A 20,332-nucleotide genomic window follows, 5' to 3' on the forward strand; every position below is an offset into this window, starting at 1 on the left:
TGAATCAGAATTTAGAGACTGAGGCGAGAAACCTGCATCCTTAATAAGTGCCTTCAATGACTCCTGTGGTTCCTGATGTTTTAGAACCTTTGTTCCAGAAATCCACACCATCCAACATGAGACAACGTAACATACATGAACAGGCCACAAAATAGCAAAATCATTTTACAGACTGTAAATCTTTTTTATTACATTTATGGCTTAGCCCAAGGATGAACGCATAGTAGATGCTTAATATTTGCAAGTAATAATGAGATAGTTTATATACTAGAACAACTGAATCATCATGGTGACCTAAGTATCTGGAATTTTTAACATGACATCTTCAGTTATTTTTGGTTTCAAAGAAAAGACCTACTCCTTACTTTTTATTTTGAAAGGTGGCATAAACCTGTTTGATTTTCACAATTTTAAAATGATGGGGGAAAAAAATCGAAAGGCTTTGTGGGAGAAGTACAAATAGGTCCATAAAATATGTCTAAGATTGACTTATTAAAAAATAGAGAATCCATAAGTGCCAAAAGTTTTTCTGTGCTTACTGACATATCTTTAATCTCACAAAATGCTCTACCCAGTGGAAAAAAGAGGGCAGCAGATATAATAATCTATTAATCATTTATGTGAAACTCCGTTGATCCTAGAGTGACAAAATGAAATAAAGATTGATCCAATTTGTTAAGGACTATGCCTGTTAGGAATATATTCAGCTAGAAACAGAGGCTTAATAAAATGTAGTTTATTTTTTCTCACATAACAACTCTCTAGGCAGGTGAGGTGGGTGGTGTTAGCCTCCCTCTGGTGTCATCCAGAATCCATATCCTTGCTGTATGTCTGCTCCACCATCCTCATCTTGTAATTTTTAGTTTTAAGTTTATCATTTCATAGGCTTAAGGTGGCTGCTGCAATTCCTGGCTTTACGCACATGTTTAAGGCTGGAGGGAGCTAGGAAATGTGCCATTTTCTGTTTTGGTTTTTTTTTTTTTTGTCAAGAAATACATTTTTTCCTGGAAACTATAAACTGGTATTTGCTTTTCAACCTATGGCTCTAAGGTCAGAACTCTGTCACATGGCTACCCATGACTGTGAGTCTGGGAAAGTGAGTATCCAGCTTTCTGAATTCTAAAGTGGGCAGCAATGGATAAGGCAGTTGGAAAATGACTTCTGAGTTGGCTAAAGGACAATGTCTACCACAATATTCTCTCATTACCAATGACCTGGGGCTTGGACTCTAAGAACAGGAGAGCTGAGAGCTGAATTACTGAAAGGGGAGCTTGACTGCTATGTTAGGCTTGCTTCCTCACCTGAAAGTTCTTTCAGAATCTTGGTTGTGTGTTACGGGCTGTGCATTCTAGCCCTGCACATGATATTTGTCTCCTAGACTGACTGCTGCTTATTCTTTTTCCCTTTCTGGAAAGCAGTGTAGTTTAGTGGTGGGGAGTACAGGCTCTGGAAGCAGAAAGCCTGGGTTTAAATCCTGGGTGGGTGGCTTATTAGCTGTGTGATCCTGAGCTAGTTATTTAACTTCTGTCAGTCTTTTTATCCTCATTTGTTAAGTATAAATAGCAGTGGTATCTATCCTGTAGATTTGTTATAAAAATGCAATGGCATCACCTCATAAAAGTATATCATGACCATGCTAAGCATGTTAAGTGTTTGGAAAATGTTAGTAATTATTAATTTTTTTCTTTTTTTTTTTTTTTTGAGGTGGAGTCTCGCTCTGTCACCCAGGCTAGAGTGCAGTGGTACGATCTCGGCTCACTGCAACCTCTGCCTCCCGGGTTTAAGGGATTCTCTTGCCTCAGCCTCCCGAGTAGCTGGGACTACAGGTGCGTGCCACCACACCCGGCTAATTTTTTAGTTTTAGTAGAGACGGAGTTTCACCATCTTGGCCAGGCTGGTCTCCAACTCCTGACCTTGTGATCCCCCGGCCTCGGCCTCCCAAAGTGCTGGGATTACAGGTGTGAGCCACCGCACCCGGCCAGTAATTATTAATTTCTTATTGTTTAGACTTATATCTAGATCTATTAATGTATGTAATCACAATGCTTGGCACATGGAACTCAGCTCCCTTTTTTGTGCGTAAAGATATGTAATTATGTAACTGTGTGTATGTGTGTGTTATGTTTGCATGATTTGTGAAGTTGTTATGCAGATATAATCCTTTTACAGAAATGCCCAAGGCCCCTGGATTTCTGCCTTTTTGAGAAAGATTACTCAAGTGGACTACATTTGCGAAAACAATTTTCTAAGAAACCAGATTTTTAAAAATAAATTTCTAAAATCCCCATGTTGTCTTTTATTAAAATTATATATTTCTCTTGACATTTAGTATACTGTACATAGACTGTGTTATTTTGTTAGATTTACCCCAGTTATTTCTTTTTGGGGGAGCAGATATTGGTAAAAGATAAAATGGAACCCAATAATATTTTTCAAGAGCAAAATACATGGCTTAAGGAAAAGAATAACCTGTCTGAGGAATGGTAGGAAGGACATTTGGAAATGAGCATGCCTCAGTGGGGAGGAAGATGCTGACCAGAAAGGTGGAAGCAATCTGGAGACAAACTGTTGTTTTCTTTATAATTTTACTCCTGTTGAGTTCTGGTTTCATCTTTCCATTAATACATACTCACTTTATAATGTAGGGAGCACTCTTTCTTACCTTTGGGATTTAAGTAATTGAAGTTAATCTCTTTGAAAGAGATCTCAGTTGGATTGATCTAAGATAGAAAAAGTCATTAAGAGGAAATTAATAAAAGGGAACTCTTTAAGGTGGGTAACACAGGTATTATAGTCTTAGCCCCTGGAATATGACCCAGTAGGCAGAGTAAGCCCTGGCAAAGCAAGGCATACAGCCAAATGTTAGCTTTTCACATGCAAAAACAAGATTATGCAATAGTACAGACTTTGCTAGGCTATTATTTACAGAAGGAATTCAGCAACATTTGTTTACCTACTTCATTATTATACCAGCAATCCAGCCTGAAGGACTTAGCTCATAGATGTCTTCTGAAATGTGGAAGAAATACTTCTGTTTATCATAAAAGCTCAGCTGGAGATTGGAGTCTGGAAGAGGGAGGAGAGAAGAGGAGGACCTCAGGGAGGCAAGTTAAGCAGCCCAGCTTTTGCATCTTAATTTCTTTCTCTGTGCTTTTGTCTTTCAAGGAGTGGTGCTGGGCACAGGTATTTTAGATAAGTAAGTGGGATAGCAAGAGAAGGACCTTTTTACTGCTCACCCATTTATTGGGTGACAATCCAATGTGCTATCCAGAATGCAGCATTTTTGAGAGTAAAAGAAATCATACTGGGCCAGATCATAAAACCCAGCATTTTTTAGACAAACTGGTATAGTGTATATGGTTAACTTACTTTGTACCAAGAAGGTATAACAAACTCACTTTAGAGGACAGTGGTGTACAGTCTGATAGAGTGAGTACCCAGTTAACTCTCCGTATGTTGTGTCAGCTGGCTTTGTATCAGGAAGCTTCTGGTGAGTTTAGGTGACCCCATAGCAGAGGCAGGTGGAAAATTCCAGGCTAGGAGGCTGGATGGAGTAGATGGTAAACACTCAAGGGTCAGTGGTCAATGATGAGGACACAAGCCAAGAGCCAACCATGGGGATTCCAAGGGGAGCTTGGGTTATCAAAGGCCATTAGAGCTGCAGTGACCAGGACATTGCCCCAAGAAACTGTGTCTGCATGAAATAAGGGATATCCTTGCTTGTTTGTGACCCAAGGATATGTAAGTCATACATTTTTGCCTGTTAGAAACAGAAAAGAGGATGGCTATATGGAATATTAAATATTTTTATTAATAAAAATATTAATAGAAATTGCATGACCTTTTAAGTTATGGTATGGGACTAAATTTAAACTACAAATGTAGTTGAGTTTCTGTTTTGTGGAGAGATTATTTATGAACAAAGTAAAGGAGTTACCACTCTTCATAAATAAGTCTATAAAATGTTGCGGCATTAGATAGTGAGATCTTTTCGCTCTGTATTTCTTTCCAAAAATCTTAACGATGTCACCATTTTATTAAATCATTTGATAGGATCAATACTTTATATGAACTATCTAATCTGAGCAGCCCCAAGAAACCTGTAAAACAGGCATTATTGTCCTATTTTATAGATAAATTAGCCAAGGATAAGATAAATCAAAGGGCTTGATCAATTCATCTAGATAAGAAGTGGTAGAGCTTGGATTTAGAACCAAGCCAAAACACTCACATGGCTTACGTATTACTTTTCATTCTAAGCTGCCTTATTTTATCACAAATAGATTGAGATCAATGCATTGAACCCTTGACATCTCGACCCTCTTCTATATGATTTTAAACTACTGTTTAAATTTAGTTACTTACTGAACATTTCATGTTCTTATATTTGTTCAACTAGATTCAAAATTCTTCAGTGCTTCCTTTTTTTCATCTCTGTGTTTATTGTATTATTGTTGTCTTCAGACATATTCATTGAAGAAGTATTTATTGAGTGCCTATTATTGCCAGGAACTGTCTCAAGTGTCTGATATATATATATTGATGTATATTCTATTGATGGAGGCAAAAATAAAATGAGTGAGTTAATTTTAAGATATAATAGAAGGTATTAAGTACAATGCACAAAAAAGTACAGCAAAGTTAAGTGAAATTGAGAATAGGAATGGGTTACTATTTTAAGAAATATGATAAAGTAGGTCCATCGAGAAAATTCCATCTGAAAAATGCCCGAGGGAGTGTCTGTGCACATGTTCAGAGGAAGAGCAGTTTATGCAGAGGGAAACAGGCAGCGCAAGATGCTTTTGAGGTACATGTGGCCAGAATAGAATAAGTGAAATAAAGTCAGAGAAAGAACAATTTTGGGTGTTGTCTGAACAGACCTTATAGGAACTTAAAAGTCATTGCAAGAAATTTCGCAAGATTTCAATGAGATAAATAACTTCCTATTTCTTATTAATATCCAGTATAGCTATAAGAGTAGACGTTGCTATAAAAGTTTTTTAGTGACACATGTTGACATCCAGACATATTAGGCTGACATTTTTATTGATGAACCACAGTCTGTCATAGATTATTAACACATTATTGGCTTATGTACTCAGACAGTGATTTTTATTTACCAGACCACTGGTAATCACAGAGTTTCTCCCTACCATCTTTGGTTAATTGATGTGTATCAACTGTTTTTTTTTGTTGTTGTTTGTTTGTTTTTTTTTTTTTCCCCATCACATACCTCAAGATCTGGTAACACCATGGGAAGACTGTATTTCAAGAGTTTTCTTTTTTTTCTTCCCTCTCTTAACATTATGCTAAGTAATCAGGAAGAAGGAGTTAAGGGAGCTTCTTTTCACGGACTAGACTCTAGGGAAAAAAGATTGATATTTGGTAGAAGGAAAAGCCTTATCTCTAAAATGCCCTCAGTATTATGTCAGGCTAAGCATTACCTATGGCAAACAAAACTAGGAAGACGAGCTTCAGGCTTGGAGAATGTCTCTTAAGCTATGAAATCCTCTGAGCCTCCCTTAGAGACCTCATCCCTTCTTAACACGAAGGGCATTCCAGACCCAACAAAGAAGGGCTTCAGGAGCCATTTTTGACATCCCAGTCCTTTCTCTGTTGTCTGATCCTTTTATTTGAAATTACTTAGTAGATTGTGATACTAGTTAAAGTCTCTGATTCATGTTAGTCTGATTTGACAATCTACTCCTGTGTTAGCCCAATGATAGAGGGAATCTTAAAATAATGTTACTTCTAAGAAAGGACCAAATTTGGCACAGATTCATAGACTGTTGTTTGTAAATTCAAGGGCTTAGACATCTTCTGAATAACAGTATTTTGGAAAAATTGTGCTCTAAATATTTGGAGTGGAGTCTGAAAATAAATGGTTCATCACTAAGAGGTAAGAAGATTAAATGTTAGCAGAGGAAAAAACCATACAGGTTGTCCCTTCAAACTTGATAATTGGGAAGTATTAACTCATTTAAGTGATTTTGCCATTGTTTGAAACTTCTGAAATTCCTCCTCTAAGATTTGTTTTGGAAACTGTGTATTTTAAACATGTCTTCCAATGTGGCATATCTTCACTCTTTGAAGGGGTATTTCATTTTTGAAACTACTTGGGAACTACTCCAAAAAAAAGGGTTATGATAACAGATATTTGAGAATAGCAGATAATTGAGGATTTTTTAAAAAATGTGTAAATATATAGTAATGTTACTTGTCGTCTTGAACATTTTTGTAAACTAAATCCCAAAGTGACATACAAAACTATCTCATCAAAAATTACTTCATCAGAATGACTTATACTTTCCCAAAATGACTGCTTTGAAGGACAACATTCATTTGACTACGTTTCTCCTGATCACCTACCCTGATCATCCTATTTAAAATATCTAGTTTGATCACTCTATTTAAAATAGCTGTTTCTAATCAAGATCTCTGTTCAGTGCATAATTCTCCTGTGTCATTTTTAATAATTGCTATTTATGAAGAACAGAACTGTCTTAATATTGTATATTTCAGTTTTCTCATAATAACAATGGCTATAGCTCAGAGCAAAAAGAATAATTTTCTCAGTAGGGACCTATGGGAATAAATATATTTTTTTTATTATGAACATAATGAAAATCTACTGCATCATATTTACCTACAAAAGTAAAAACAAAAACACAACAACAAAAACCTAAAAAATAGCTAGTGATTACAAGAAATAACACTCTGCAGACCTTCTTCTGTATAATGCAAGGTGTTTGCTTATTGTGTTTCCTTTATCCAGATCTGAACACTATGATCTAGTTTCTGTTGAGGTGACATAATTTCTTTCCTAATAAAAGCGTCATAAATTTAGGAGTAACTTACATAAAGGTTGAGATGAGTTAGATAGCCCTAAAAACCAAAAAGTACTCATTTTGCTTCACGTTGTACATGAGACTATGTGTAAATATGTGTGTGTAAAAATATTATACACACATTTTTAACTCAAGTACTATAAGGTAAAATGTTAAATACTGGTGTGTGTATCAGTTGGGGTCCTTTGAAGGAGAAGATGCTGAGAGACAATTAGCAGTCCAAGAAGATTATTGGAGGTAATGCCCATGAAAGACAAAGGGAGGAGGAAGTCAATCTTACACCTGCAAAGGAAACCAGAGGAAGGGGAGCGAGATAGGGCAGGAAGAGCCTCAGGCTGTGATGCAGATGCGAGTCAGTATCCGACAAACCAACAGGGGGCTCTAGATCAAAGAGGCCTTCTGGGAGTCTGACATTGGGCAGAAATGAGTAGGTCCTGGTACCTGCAGCACACTCAATCACTGGCTGGGGGATGTGGGGGAAGAGCGTGGCCTCTGCTGGAAAGCTGAGGTAGACACTGAAGGCAGTAACATCTGGAAGCTGTATGTAACTGCATTTCTTGAAGCTGAAAAACAAGTTTTTTTCTTGAAGACAGATATGTGTAGCACATCTCCATGGCTGCCACAGTGTGTGTGTTTGTGTTTTGACACGACTATGATCAAAGTACAGTTGAAACAAAGTTCTCTATCATTGAAAGTCTACCCTCTTATAAGGTATTCTGACATTACAACACATATAAACAGATTACATAAGCTTGCCTGATTTTCTTTGATAAAACTATATGCAGTTGACTTGATTTGGGTAAATTTAAAGAGATTGACATTACTAAAATATTCCATACTCCTGACCAGTGGCAACAATCTTACCATTAGAATTAGGTAAACTTGGACAACCAGGACAGGTGAGAATGGGCACCCTGGAATCAAATCCTCAACACAGAGCAACTACAATTACCACTACCACATTCATTTTCCTCTTCATATTTGGGGATATGAAGAAGGGAAAATGAGATGGAGTTTGCAGAGGAACTCTAGAAAAGTTTATCTTTGTTTAGAAGTAGGAAAATAAAAATAAAACCTCTGAAAGAAGAACTGGATTAAGGTTTCCTTTGTTTCCCTGGTCGTTGACTTACCCACAAAGGTATGTCTAATATGTAAATGGAATCAGATATTAATCCTGGAAGACACATTGTTAGCATATATTACTAAATCTTATTTTATTAGTATTTTTATGTTAATTTTCTTAATATTTTGTGAAAAGTTTAGTATGTTAAAGACTCTGTTGTACCAATAATAGAATAAAGGATGGGTTAGAATAACAGAAAGGCTAGTAGGGAGTTTTGTAGGTCAGAAAATGCTTTTAACTTCTTTTTAAACACCTCTGCTGATTTTTGCCTATGGAAAGAAAGTGAAAAAACATATGTAACACATTTTGATACGAAACACAGAAATATATTGGATTTACAGATTCTTTCCTTCATAAAATTTAGCATTTGTACCTTCTAGTTCTCATCAAAAGTATGTTGATATAATTTTGTACATCAGTTTTGAAATGTATAGCTAGTATATAGGTAAATAAATATTTCACATGGTTTATGGACCTACAATGTTTAGAACATCTTCTCAGTGATCAGATATTTATTTGGCACCTACAATATGACTCAAAATTTGGAATTGCATTGTGTGGCATACACAGGAAAAATAAGTCTTTAACAACTATGAATCTCTATTTGAAGAGGTGAGAAAAATGCACAAAATACAAAGATACAAAGAGGGACTGATATAAGGCAATATATACTTAAGGACTTAAATAAGAATAATAGTGACTTTGAGATGGGTGAGTTGATTGGACTGGTTCTAGAAAATTTGTGGAGAAAATTGGATTTAAGCTGGACATTGAAAATGAGTAGGTTTTGAATAGACAAAGAAGCAATAGCAGAAATCATGTAATTAAATTGAGAGCCATCAATTGGCATTAGTCTGGTGTACAGACATTACAAGAATGATTGGATTTGGTTGGATGACTTACGCTGAGAGAGGAGAGGGAAGTAATATAAAATAGTTGACCCTAGAGTCCTGATTATGGAGGCCTTGGGCTAGACAGGGCATAAGAGGCAATAACAATTGTCGTAATAATAAAATGTAGTTAGTGTAGGTTTTACTATTGTTAGCTCAAGCATAATTGTTTAGTATTTCTTTTCTATTCTACCCCTTCTCCAAGGACTCAACCCTTTGTTTTGGAAAGCTTATGAATGTTATAGACTGTTGAAAAATGTTAGTCTACACGGGAGAGTTTGGATGAAGCCCCGCAAATTCCTAGCTGTGGGAGGATATTTCGACCAACAGTTCTGTGGGAGACAGGCCGACTGCTGCTGATAGAAGGCCCCCACCAGGCAGCTACAAAGGCACAGCTAGCAGGGCTCCTTATCATAGGGATGGCTGGACAGTTGGCTTGCCTGGCTCCCTCCTGCCTAACCCTATTGCTGGTCTGACAATGCTTGGCAGGCTATAGCTGTGACTCCACTGCCCTCCCTGGAGTCCCCACGTCTTGTCTTTGCCATCTCATTCAAGCTCCACAGATACCCTACAAATTCCTATTCCATTGAATTCTCCTTTCCCCTAAGTCCAGTTGATTCTCATATATCCTTGCCTGAGTAGGATAGTCAGGGTTTCCCTCCAGTCTTTTTAAAATCTATTTTTATGACATTGAACTCTGTGCTCTCATTCTTTCAAGATCTTCCTTTCTGATTCTCAGGAGTCTTTTCTTTCCTCAATAATCTTGGTTCCTGCACATTGAGAACATTGTTTTTGTTTTTTACGTGGGTTCAAGAATCTATTTTATAATTATAATTTTATTTTTTATTTTTGTAGAGATAGAGTCTAACTGTGTTGCCAGGGCTGGCCTAAAACTCCTGGGCACAAGTGATCCTCCTGCCTCGGCCTCTCAAAGTGCTGGGATTACAGACGTGAGCCACTGCACCTGGTCAAGAGTCTGTTTTGTTTTGGTTTTTTGAGATGGAGTCTGGCTCTGTTGCCCAGGCTGGAGTGCAGTGGCGCGATCTCGGCTCACTGCAAGCTCTGCCTCCCGGGTTCATGGCATTCTCCTGCCTCAGCCTCCCGAGTAGCTGGGACTACAGGTGCCCACCACCATGCCGGGCTAAGTTTTTGTATTTTTAGTAGAGACCGGGTTTCACCATGTTAGCCAGGATGGTCTTGATCGCCTGATCTCTTGATCGCCCGCCTCAGCGTCCCAAAGTGCTGGGATTACAGGCATGAGCCACCACGCACATGTGAGAGTTTATTTTAAGTCAAATAAACAGCAACGAGAACAATAATTGATCACTAGCAGTTTCTTTTAATTTTTATTCCTGCTTTATAATTCTGATTTCACGAAGGCAAAGCAGGTGCCTCTGACTGACTAGGGAATCACACATAAGGAATAAGAAAAAGAGCAACCTATTGTATCCCTACATAATAATAATAGCTTATATTTATTGACTACTTAGTCTGTGTCAGAACCTGGGGCAACACTCATAGATTATTTCATGTAATCAGCAGTGCAGTTTTAAGGGTTGTGCACCACTGCTCTTTGCGTTTTACAAGTGAAGAGAGTAGGAGTAGAACTCTGAGAGGTTAAATATCTTGCTATCCTTGTAGCACTAGCAAGTCAATGGTGAAACTAAGATTCAAACTCAGGAAATCTACCCCAAAGCCTGCACTCTTACTGGCTGTATTCTTAAATATTTTCTTTATCAAGGGATTAACATAATTATAGAAGTATTTTTGGAAGATTAGTCTGGCATCTGCAAGAGAGCCTAGAGAGAGAGCCTAGAGAGAGCCTAGTTTGGAGGTTATTTTGGTCTTTCAAAATGCCAGGAGCTTCAGGCATAAACTACAGTGGAGGTCCTAGGTGTTCAGCCTAGTGAACCAGGGTAGTGTGAGAAACATGAAGAGGTAGAGAAATTAAAAATTAGCAATTTGAGAAATTAATAGAAAAATAGACAGTATACTCGAGAAGTATTTTTCAAACTTTTTTCATAATAAAATCACCCGGGACACTTGCTAAAAATATAGAATCCTGGTCCCAACCCAAGCAGCCTGTCAGGAGATTTTCTAAGGGAATCTCTATTTTAAATAAGAGTCCTAGGTGATTCTTGTGATCAGGTAAAGTACAGAAGTCATCCTAGAATGTATCTTTTAATTTTTCCTCTACAGAAGAATTGCTTAATTACAGTGGCTTTTCTTAACTCACAGACACAATTTTCTTGTTTACAATTAGGAGCTGATGTGTAGAGTGGTTAGCACATAAGGCCATGACTGTTAAAAGCTTTTAGTCTAACTAGTAAATCATCCAGGTAATTTGAGGTTTTATTGCCATTGCATTGTTTATGGCAGCAAATCATGTTGATTTGCTGCTACCAGACACAAGGTGTAAAGTCATACGCCATAATTAAACGATATGTGACTTCTGACCCAGATACCTTTTGAAGATCCCATTTTATCAGCCAAGTCAGCCAGTTTTAAAGCAGAGTGGGTTAATCACTGAGACCATTTTGTCAGCTGCTTCTGTGGAGAGTCAACCAAAATTTCTTATAGTTGGTGGGTTCAAGCTTCGTAAGTTTAGCTTTAGAATTCAATTGTAAAGCTGAGCTCAGATTTTAAACAATACATATTTTGGGCTGAAAATTCTCTTCAGTGTTTGTAATAGTCTGGGGAAATGAATGTAATAACCATTTTGACAGTAAATAGTAGCATATGCAATTTTTTTTTTACATACTAATTCCTTCATCAGTTTTGTATCTAATTACTAAGCACTTAGGAATAGAGGCTTCTAATTCAGAAATTGTCAAGTGAAGTATTAGGCATACTCAAGGCAGCTCACCAAAGGTGAGAAGTCCTCTTTTTTCACATATTTATAAACAAGGAAGTTAATTCTCTTTGTCTACTTCCCAGATACTCTTAGTAATATTTAAAGAATCTCAGAGAGGCTTGCAAGGATGTTCAAAGTCCAAAGTCCTTACCCTGAAAGAGCACACATTGCTCCTTAGGAGTCCAGTATTATCTCTAATGCAGCTCTATTCCAAACGACCAGTGTCCAATTTCACGAGCCTCTTGGTTGAGGAGTTCTCTGGCTTTAGCAGTATTTCATCTATCATTGAGAATGAGATGAGAATATCTCAATGATGGCAGGTAGGATTCTCCCTATTTTTCAGGTCTCTTGTAAAACAACATGAAGAAGCCAGAGGAGAGAAGAAATCCAGATTCTAGCATAGTTTGCATTTTAATTCTTGAATCAGGGCTGGGCTTTCTTCTTCTTAAGTTAAATTACGTACCGATCTCTTTATCCTAGAGGACAAATAGGTAGGGAAAATGGACCCTGGGTGATGTCAGAGACCATCCTTGAAAGTTTTAGAATCCATTAGTTTGCCCAGTTGTTGGTAATAGACTTTCATACCACTGATCCAATTCCAATCATTAGGGGACACCCAGGGATCTGTTTTTGCTCCAAATATACCAATTGAATTATATTTTCCTTATTTACTCATTTATATGTATGACCATGGACACATGGATAAAATATTTTATACTTTGCAATATAATATTTTATTTTACATTATTTTACTGCTATAATTGCTTTAGCTTTAGCCACTGGATGTTCTTGCAGTATAGCTTCTTTGTCTTTTTCACATGTCCCCTCCTTTACTTTCTGGTACCCCAGGATGCTCTAGACTCATCTTGTATATTTTCTCAAAAATGGGAAGTCATCAGCAAGTAGAGGTTTGTTGAGGCTATCATACTATGAGAGTGTGTGGAAGTGCAGATTACAAAAAGAAGTGTGCTGAGAATGAAATCTAATGCCAAGATTTCATTTTCAGCACCCTCCTTTTTATAATTCTTTAAAAAATGGTCACAGGAAAGATATTCTTAGAACAGATGGAGAAAAAAACTAGTAGGAAAACAGAAATAATCAGAAGGAGATAGAAACAAATGTAGGATACTTCCAAAAGTAGGAGATAGAACTAATATGAATTAGTTATTTGTTGATTGCTGCAAGAAGGCTTCATGAAATTCTGGGAAATACATGAGTCAGTGACACATAGATAAGCTTATTGTAGGTGACGAATTGTGGGCTCTCAAAACTCTGTGGTTCCCCTCAGAGGGCTGTAAAAGTTAAAGCAATTTGATTGGTTTTATATTCAAGGAAAAATATTAAAGAGTTAACTAGTGAAAAATTAAGCCTGAAAAACAGAAAATAATGAATTTTCTACAAAATAAACAGTTGTATAAATCAATTCGTTGTATGATCAAAGGAGAGCATATCTGAGGGAAATGAACTGGGAAGAAGAATGTGCTTGATGGGGTATAGAAGTGGGGGTGTGGGGTCCTGATAGCTGGATCATGAAGCATAGAACCTGAATCTATGACTTACCTTCTCTTGGGATTTCTCATTGATTACTCCCTAATTCTATCACTTTACTAACTACAAGGAGGTCTGTTTCTACTTTAAAATATGTTCAAATATAGGTAAATGTCACTTGGAATATTCCAGAACACAACCATACTGAGGAATACAGAGGATACTAGAGCTCTTAGTAATTTGGCTTTGAAGATGCTGCTACCTTTAGCTTCAAGTTCATAAGTTCTTGATTTCCCAGCCTCTCTCCCTAGGCCTGATGCCAATTTTAATACTCACTGCCCAAGACACTTCCCATATCCCTGTGTGCCAAGTGTCTAGAATAGTGCCTGAACTATATTAAGTAATCAAGAACTATTTGTTGAATGAATGAATGTGTGAATGAATTAATTATATCCTAAGTTACATTTCAATATTTTAGAAAGATGCCATCTTATAGCATCAGCATACTTGTCTTTGTTTACCATATTACAGCTCTTGGGGTTTTAGATGTTTGGTCTATTATTTTCCTGAACTTCACCCTCTCTCCTTTTTTCCTCCCTACTTACTTGTATGTCTCTCCTATTCTTGATATTGCCCTAGATCTCCTTGTAAAATATTTTGCAAAATTGTTCAGGCTTCCTGCATAACTCTGACTTGAAACATTATGCTTTAAATTTTTTCATATTGCTTCTCAGTATCTTTTCTAAAATAGATCTGTGTGATAATTATTTTTGGAGGGGGTATGCTTTTCACCATAACAAGGAATAAGAAAATTTAAATGTGCTATAATTTTTTATCTTCACAGATTGTTTTGCTTATTGGTGTTGAATTTTAATTAAAAACCAAACAACTTTTCCTATTAACTTGATGCTACTTATTAATTCAAATGAAGAGACTGACTCTGGATATTGGGAAAATTTATCGTAAGTCTTTAATAATTTCTCATGGTTTGTGAATTATTTACTGGAGAACATTTGTTACAGACTTGGGCTTCACATGGTTTTCCTTGAGTCTCACAAGTAGCTTCCTTTTGAATAGATTTAGATTCCCTAAACATTTGGTAAATGCCTAGCACATGCCAAACATGTAGGTAGATGTTAGGAACTTCATTTACTCAATGAGGAAACAGATGTAAAGTGACTCAGTGACTGTGATCCAGCAACTATCCAATAACGATGGTCCCATAGTCAGTGAGAGAGGTAGGGTTAAAGTCTACCTCTTGGGACTCAAGTCCAGTACCTTTTCCCATTATATACTTGGTAAAAGCTGATTTTTAAAGATATATATATATATATCTTTAAAATATATGAAATATATTGGAGAGTGTTCACTTTCTTCTGGGGTCCTCATAGCTTAAATGATACTTCATGGTTTTTATTTTGTGTTCCTTTTCTCTTAGTCTGGAATCGCAAATTGACCTCAAAAGATATATTTGATCAGGATGAATTCCAAACCTGAAATTAGTTGTTCTCTGAGCTCAGAGTTTTAGATTAAACATCTCTCTCTTGATATATATATCTAGGGTAAGTTATTTAAAATTATCCTTAATATCTGGAATAAGAGTTAAAATTAAGAAAAGTAAGTCCAATAATATTTGAAGTAAGCTTTAAATTGGACTTCGGTTATTTAGAAATGTTTTAATCACTAAACCACTGATTGAAATAAAGTATACGTGATGGACATAATATTAGACCATCAAAAGTCAGGGAACATGGCCTTGATGACAAACTTAAGCATGGGAGGGTTTGCTGCTACTGAAGATTTTAAATTTTTAAAAAAGAAAATAGTGTGGTATTTGAATGAATTCCTAAATATAAGAAGCTATAGTTTTTGTAAATATTTGAATTCCAGAAAATAAAATTCACGGCTATGTATGAGAAAGGACATTAAAAAAAATAAGATGTTTTTGACCAGTCGCAGTGGCTCAGGCCTGTAATCCCAGCACTTTGTGAGGCTGAGGTAGGAGGATGGCTTGAGCCCAGGAGATCAAGACTAGCCTGGGCAACATAGTGTGACCCCCTTCTCTACAAAAGATAAAAAAATTAGTCGGCACGGTGGCATGTGTCTATAGTCCCAGCTACCTAGGAGGCTGAGGTGGGAGGATTGCTTGAGCCAGAGAGGGAGATCAGAGCCTGAGAGACTGAGGCTGCAGTGAGCCATCATCACCCTGCTGCACTCCAGCATGGATGACAGAGTGAGACCCTGTCTCAAAAAAACAAAGAACAAAAACAACCAAATGTATTTGCTAACTTGCTACAAATATAAAATGATACTTCTTTTTTTTTTTTTTTTTTTTTTTTTTTTTTTTTTTTTTTTTTTTGAGAGGGAGTCTGGCTCTGTCGCCCAGGCTGGAGTGCAGTGGCCGGATCTCAGCTCACTGCAAGCTCCGCCTCCCGGGTTTACGTCATTCTCCTGCCTCAGCCTCCCGAGTAGCTGGGACTACAGGCGCCCGCCACCTCGCCCGGCTAGTTTTTTTTTGTATTTTTTAGTAGAGATGGGGTTTCACCGTGTTAGCCAGGATGGTCTTGATCTCCTGACCTCGTGATCCGCCCGTCTCGGCCTCCCAAAGTGCTGGGATTACAGGCTTGAGCCACCGTGCCCGGCCGATACTTCTTTTGTAGATTGTAAAAAATCAAGTGAAACTAAAACTTTGTGCTCTTTGATCATGATTTCCATTTTCCCTGTTCTTCCCACCTGCCTCCCCAGACCCTAGTAATCACCATTCCACTCTCTACTTCTATGAGTTTGACTAAGATTCCACATTTAAGTGACATCATATCATCATATGGTTTTATATATATATATATATATATAAAATCACGTTTTCTTTTTCCATTCATCCATTGACACTTAGGTTTATTCCGTATCTTGACCTTCATAAATAATGCTACAATGACCATGGGAGTGCAGATATCTCTTCAACATACTGATTTCAATTCCTTTAGATGTACACCAAGAAGTAGGATTGCTGGGTTATATTAGATGATCCACTGCACAGCATGGTCACTACATAGTTAATAATAATGTATTATGTATTTCATATTATTAAAAGTAAATTTTAAATGTTCTCACCATAAAAAGTAAGTATGTGATGAATGTGGGATATGTTAATTACCGTGATTTAATCATTCCCCAATGTGTGCATGTATCAAAACATCACATTGTACCCCATAAATATATGTATATATAATTATTTTGTCAGTTAAAAATAAAATACAAATAAAATCACTTTAAAATAAAAAAATCAATTGAAAGCATTTCTAAGTATTTGAACATGTAATTGTTGATAAAACACACAATGATTTCACTGATTCCAGCTGAGCATTTTTCCACTGAGAGATAATATATTAAGGGAGTTTAGAAATATATTTTCAGAATTCTATATACCTACCTATCTCTATCTATCTGTATATCCATTTATCACGTTTTGAAATTTTTTTAAAGTAAAAAATAATAAAATGTCTCTTGCGTACCAAATCAGCAAATTAAATTGATATAAAATTCTCTCACATATGCTTGACTTAATGTAATAAATATAACATATAACTTAAAACTTACCTTTCATCCCTTTCTCGTTCCTCTTTCTCCACAGGTGACCATTATTCTGAGTTTTTTAAATGCTTTATTTTTTCTAATTGAAGAAATGAAAATAGCAGTTATTCAAAATCCTATCGTATTATCTTTTGATCATCATAATAAGCAAATGCAAATAACTCTCCCTTGCTGAAACAATTAAATGATTTAAAAATATCAGTGTCAAAGCTGTTCCTTCTAAAATGTAAGGCAAATCTAATAGATTCTAAATATAGATTACAAACTCAAACGCCCTCAGGTGCCAGGCAGGAGAGATTAGAGAGCCACCTGTCAGAATAGAGCCGTTAGATTTAGTTTATCCCCAATTTGTAAAAGATGGATGCTGGTTGTCTTTTCAGAATGGCAAGAAATCGATAGACAATATTATCACGTAGTCAGAATCTTGAAAGAAGGCAGAAATTTTAGCATCTTTATTTCTAATTTCTAAATGTTGACAAAGATTTAAAATTTAAAAAGTACTTTGTATTTTAAATTAACTCTGTTGGAAGTCCAGCATCAGCTGTTGGGACTGCTACTTTGCAATTACGGCAAAGTGGGACAGCTACAACCATCTTTCTGGTTGAGTGCACTGTCCTCTTTACCCTTGCGAATTCACTTATTTACTAAACTACATTTGCTGCTCAAGTTTGGGCTTCCTGGATGTGATAAGTTCTCCATGACCTGGCATCACTCTGCCATCCTGCCTTCAACCCTGCTGCTCCCATCAAAGTGGCTTCCTTGCAGTCATCTGTCATATTCAACATTGTTTTTCCTCCACTGCTGAGCTCATGAAGTTGGTCTATGAATGTATCATATAGTAGAAAGAAACTGGATTTGGACAAAATTCTATGCTGATAAAAAGGAGAATGAGGCCAATGCTGTGGATGTATTTATATATCTGCTGAATCTGTCATTTAGGAATTAGAAAATAGTTGCTGCATCCTTTGTTTTAAATACTGCATACTTGAAAAAAGATAAATATTTTTTCAACCTTTGGTTCTTCAATTGAAAAATTTCAGCTCACAGAATCTTTCCCAAGATAGAGAATTTCTAAACCTATAATTATTTTTGTAACTTGCCTGTAAACTCTCTTTATATTTTTTATTCTTTTTGTTTCAAGTCTATAATATTTCTCATTGTTCAGAATGAAGTTGATAATATTTTAATATAAAGTAGAGTTACTGCATTCATTGCTATGTTCTGATTCATTGTTTACAGTGATTGTTTTAACCGTTTCTGAATCTGAGTTTTTGATTTGCAATGATTTTGTGAATTATTGTGACACGTTGGCCACTGTATTATACCATCATATTGAAGAGATATTAAGTCATTATTAGTCCATATTCCCATTTAAAGTGTTAAAATAGTATAAATGGCATACACTCTTCTTAATATCCTGGAATACTGAAAATGCTTTCAACCAAACATATAAGAATTTTAGAAAGCTAGACTCTGACATGAGCAATAAAACACACTAGGTCATTCAGAATAGAGATTCACTTAGTTTAAAAGTAGTTTTTATTGCTACATAATATTGTGAAGCAAACTGTTCATCAGTAGCCTTAAGCATGTACTACCTGCATGAAATACAGGGACATCTGAAAGACTGGAGGAATAGGTTGGATTTCTTAGCCTCTTGTGGTTTCCTTATACTTTTTTCTGATCTTCCCATTAATAATCCATAACACCTAGCACCAGCTATCAAATATACAGAAAAAGCTTGTTGAATAAATGAATCAGTGAAGAAATTCGTGATATCCTTTCAACAAATTCTTTATTTCTCTCTCCTATCTGTCGATTCCTATTGTATACATAATATCTACACATTACTAATGTATGGAATGTTATGTTCTTCCTTCAAATGAACACATGCCCTAATTCCTTAGTCTATTGAGATGCTTGACAGAATGTGACTTCTCTGGTCTAGACTTTTGTGGAAATATGTATTAGCTAGATGTGCAAAACATGACATGTTTTGAAGAGTGTGCTCAAAGTAAAGAAATGTTTCAAATTCCCAAAGCACAGCTTGAAGTATAGTTGTAATTGTGACTTGTTGGCAGAGGAAGGCAGAAGGAACAGTAGTTTGGCACCCAGAAAATAGAAATGCAGTGGACCATTTTCAGCTGGAAAGTCAAGGAAAGATTGGAAATCAAAGTGATCAAGTGGGTGAACTTAGAGCAAAATTTTAGGAGCATAAAGCTGGGAAGCAAAACATCTGATTTTGTATCTCTTTTATCACTTGCTATGGGAAAACTTCAGTTTTAAATTTTTAATCAATGTGGTAGTACTAATAGTACCTACTACTACCTAATAGTACCTAATAGCATGCTTTTTTTGAAGATTAAAGAGGCACATTATAAAATATATAATATAGTACCTGATACATACTAAGGATAATAATACTGTTTTTATTGTTATAGAAGCTATAAATCAGAGAATTGTCACATTCTAAGATGTGTAAGTCTTTTCTGAGGAACTGACATATACAGAGCAAAATCATTAGAAGCATCTTTGTACATAATGCTGTCAAATGAATATGTTTTTCATTATAGCTTTCAAGATAACATAGCTATTAAGCCTTAGATAAATTATTGTTTTTTCCTCCCTTTACCTACTCCCTCCTTCATTTTCTCCCTTCTTACTTCCCTTCCTTCCTTCCTTCCCTTGCTCCCCCCTCCCCCCTCCCTCCCTCCCTCCCTCCCTCTCCCCTTCCCCCTCCCTCCCTCCCTCCCTCCCTCTCCCCTTCCCCCTCCCTCCCTCCCTCCCTCCCTCTCCCCTTCCCCTCTTCCCCCTTCTCCCCTACCTACCTACCTACCTACCTACCTACCAGTATTTACCACCTCACAACTATGTTCTAGAGTATCCTGGGCACTGGGAATACTATAAGCATATCTATTAATATATCTCTTTCTATATCTCTATATCTAAGTATCTATGTAGCTATCTGTATTATTTAACTACCTAGCTATGTATCTATCTACTTATCTCCAGCTTGGGCTTTATAACAAAATATCATTGACTAGATAGCTTAAAGAACAACAACAGCAACAAAAATTTCACTCAGTTCTAGAGGCTGGAAATCTAATATCAGGGTCCCAGCATGGTCAGGTTTTTATTGAGGGCCCTCTTCCCAGCTTGAAGTTGGCTACCTTCTTATACTGTATTCTCACGTGACAGAGAGAGTAAGCTCTGATGTCTCCTCCTCATCTTATAAGAACACTAATCCCATTATTCAGGCCCTACCCTCATGACCTCATCTATACCTAATTACCTCCTAAAGACCCCGCTTCCTAATATACTGGGAGTTAGGGCTTCAACATGTGAATTTCAGGGGAACACAATTCAGTTCGCAATACTATGTCAATATATTTATGAAAAGGGAGTGGCTAATTCTAATTGAGTCATTGAAATTCTCATAAAAGAAAAATGTTTAAACTCAGCCTTGAGTATGTTCTCCAGGTGGTTGGATAGAATGGGGAGTAGAGAAAGAGAAAAAGGGTAGAAGATGTGGAATTAC

The 20,332-nt window shown here is 36.5% G+C and overlaps 1 long non-coding RNA gene across 2 annotated transcripts; it reads left to right on the forward strand.

Moving 5' to 3' along the window:
- The first annotated feature begins 2,970 nt into the window (after positions 1 to 2,970).
- Positions 2,971 to 19,506, forward strand: LOC106998436 (uncharacterized). 2 transcript variants are annotated; one of them, XR_013417527.1, is made up of 4 exons: positions 2,971 to 3,104; positions 14,048 to 14,165; positions 14,642 to 14,765; positions 16,835 to 19,506. It is a non-coding gene; the product is annotated as an uncharacterized LOC106998436 (long non-coding RNA). The 2 variants fall into 2 exon arrangements; XR_001444890.3 differs by lacking the exon at positions 14,642 to 14,765.
- The last annotated feature ends 826 nt before the right edge of the window (positions 19,507 to 20,332 follow it).

Source organism: Macaca mulatta, chromosome 5, assembly GCF_049350105.2.
Source record: "Macaca mulatta isolate MMU2019108-1 chromosome 5, T2T-MMU8v2.0, whole genome shotgun sequence".
NCBI lineage: Eukaryota > Metazoa > Chordata > Mammalia > Primates > Cercopithecidae > Macaca > Macaca mulatta.